This window comes from Octodon degus, unplaced genomic scaffold (genome assembly GCF_000260255.1).
Source record: "Octodon degus isolate 3935 unplaced genomic scaffold, OctDeg1.0 scaffold02060, whole genome shotgun sequence".
NCBI classification, from domain to species: Eukaryota; Metazoa; Chordata; class Mammalia; order Rodentia; family Octodontidae; genus Octodon; species Octodon degus.
Window position 1 is genome coordinate 1 of NW_004526636.1, and position 3,211 is coordinate 3,211.

Here is a 3,211-nt window from a genome sequence, read left to right on the forward strand (position 1 = left end):
TAGCGTGTACAGACTCCACCACACCACCCACTCGGCTTTCACCTGAACACTTGTAAATTCAGTTTAAAATTTGGATGGGGGGCTGGTGAGATGGCTCAGTGGTCTAAAGCACCTACTTACAACAAGCTAAGCAAAAGCACAGCGACTGCGGTTCAATCCCCAGCACCACATGCCAGCCAGCCCCGCCCCGTGGTGTGCTGAGCTGGCCACACACACACACACACACACACACACACACACTAAATAAAATAAAAATTTAGATGGGACCCAGACCAGGAGAACTCGGAAACCTTGAAATCAATAAAACATGAGCATCGCAGGGTAACAAAGTACCAGTGGCAGAAAAGTCCTGAACAGAAAACCCCAATGCCCACCCAAAGGTGCAGCGGTCCCCTGCCTGCCTAGGACATATCCTCAGCACCACCACGAACACCTGAAAGCCCAGCCAGTATGGGACAGTTTATGTCCTGTTCTCTCCCTGATGTGCACACTGAGGTTGAAATTTAAGTCACAAACTAGGCAAAGTAAGAGATGAAGGACAGCAATTAATAATGAATTCAAACAATCAGCACAGTGTGTGCTGATGAGAGTGACGTGACTGTCTCTGGGAAAGAGTGAAGACAAATGAGAATCTTCAGACTTCAGAGGCCCGCAGGTACCTGAAACCCACGCAAGCAAAGCGGCAGGAGGGGGAACCCCTGAAGCACCCTTCATGCTCAGAAAGTCCGGGGTCCGTAGACGTTTATAGGTGCGCATCTCTCTAGAGGTGCTGTGCATACACATCAACTTACCCTAAAATGTATAGTGTATATCTGTGATTTTCATACAGACCTTGAGTATTTATAAGTCATGACATGCCAAGGAAACTTCCCAAGACTTCAAAGTGCTTCACAAAGACTGTGAGGAAGGGACAGCCTGTGCTGGCTGCGAGAACTTGGTTCCAAGCCTATGGATACATCTGGAGACTCTCGAAAGAGCTGAGAAGACCACGGAAGAAAGGTGGCCAGCAACGGCAAGCTCGAGGGAGTATTTACTGGGCTCCATTTTTTCTTCTATAAGTGAAAGAAGTCTGAGAACCATGTGCAGTCTCAACCTACCTAAAAATATGCAGCTTATGACAGACTGGTTATCACACCTTTTAAAAGTCCTTGAGGAAATGGGAGGTCCCTTTTGACTTTGTGACTTCTGGAAGAAGCAGCATAGGACCTGCAACATATATTAAAATAATCCAGGGAAGGCCAGGCATGGTGGTGCATGCCTGTCAGCCCAGCACTTGGAAGGCTGAGACAGGAGGATTGTTGCAAGTTTGAAACCAGTCTGGGCTACAAAGTGAGCTCAAGGCCAGCCTAAACTGCATAGCCGGACTATCTCAAAAAGACAAAAAATAAAATAATCTAGGGGAGGAGAAAGCTTAAGGCAGAGAGATGAAGCAGAAGGACAACATGCTGTTGATTATTAAAGGTGCTGATAACGACAGTCGCTGTCTCCTTATTTTGAAAATTAACACTTATACTTTACAGAAACCCAAAGACAAAGTTTGAGTTATCCTTTAAAATTAAAAAACAGGGCCGGGGAGGTGGCTCAGTGGAATAAGCGCTTCCCTGGCAAGCGCAAGGGTCTGAGTTCAATCCCCGGTTCCACAAAAAAAAAAAAAAAAAAAATTAAATAAAATTAAAAAACAGAAAACTACAACTTTCCATTTTCTCTCTGTGTCCCAAAGGGAGCTTCCAGTGAACACTCCTGGCACACTTGCAGTGGCAAGCACAGTTCATCAGGACATTCAGAAGAGTCTCGTAAAATGGCAGAAGACCCTGCACATGCCACACTGCAAGTCCTTGGCTGGCTCAGTCCAGTCTGTTTTGATCATAAGTGTCATAATTCTCAATTTTTCAATAGTGGGGATCAAACCCAGGGCCTCACAGGTTCTAATAGGAAAATATTCTACCACTGAGTTATAGCTAAGACCTCAACTCTCAAACTAATGATTTTAAATATAAATAGAGAGAGGGGAGAGAGGGGGGAGAAAATGGGGGAGGACAGAGGGGAGATGAGGGAGAGACTGTGCAAAGGGTCAAAATCATCATGCTGACTTCCATGCCAAAACCCAGACAACCTTCACGAAGATATAAAGTCACTGCAAATATCTTAACAACTTACATGAAAGAATTTCTTTCTTGGGATGTAAAGACGCAGACGACCTTCACCAGAAACCTTAGTGAAAAACATGTGATAGGTTCTGTAAGAACCTTTTACAAACTGGACACTGTGCCGCACACCTGCAGTCCCGGCAACCTGGGAGGCTAAAGCAGGAGGGTTGCTCACTCAAGCCCAGCACAGGCAATTCAGTGACTTGGTGAAACCCTATCTCAAAATAAAAGAGACCCAGGAATGTAGCTCAGTGCTAAAGTGCTGAGTTCAATCCCCAATAAATAAATAAATGAATCAGTACTTCTATAACAGAAAAATGCTCCGCCCCAGCCAGTACACTTCAGTGTCTCGGTTGCCCAGGCGACAGTTCCTGTTCCCAGTCTGGTGCTCCTGTCTCCTAGGAGAGGCTGCTCACCTGGTGGGCACTGCGCGTGCCAATCCCCACTGACAAGCCATTTCTTCCTGCTTATCCCATGTGCACCCTAGACCACAGAGATCGGGGCCTGATGTTCTGGGAGTCATCCGGACCAGTGCTCCGCGATGTACATAAATCTGCTTCCAAATCCTGGGGGTCATTTTGGTGTTCCTGCTGGCTGCTACACTTTCATTCATTGTAGAAACACAACTGAAATCAAGTTTATGTCACTTAAGACCATATATTTTAGTAACTTTTGCAATACAGTGTTAATAACTACTGCATTTAAATTATTTGAAAAAGATGACTTTTTGAAATGAAAAAAATATATTGAAAAGATATTAGTTTATGTAGTGCTGGTGAGATGGCTCAGTGGTCTACTTAGAACAAGCTTCGCAAAGCACAGGGACTACCACGGCTCAATCCCCCAGCACCACATGCCAGCCAGCCCCGCCCCCTGGTGGGCTGAGCTGCCCCCCCACACAAAATAAATAAATAAACTATGTAGTGAGAATTTGAAATATATTCAAATATTTAAGAATAAAACCCAGGGGCTGGTGAGATGGCTCAGTGGTCTAAAGCACCTACTTAGAACAAGCTTAGCAAAGCACAGGGACTGCGGTTCAATCCCCCAGCACCACATGCCAG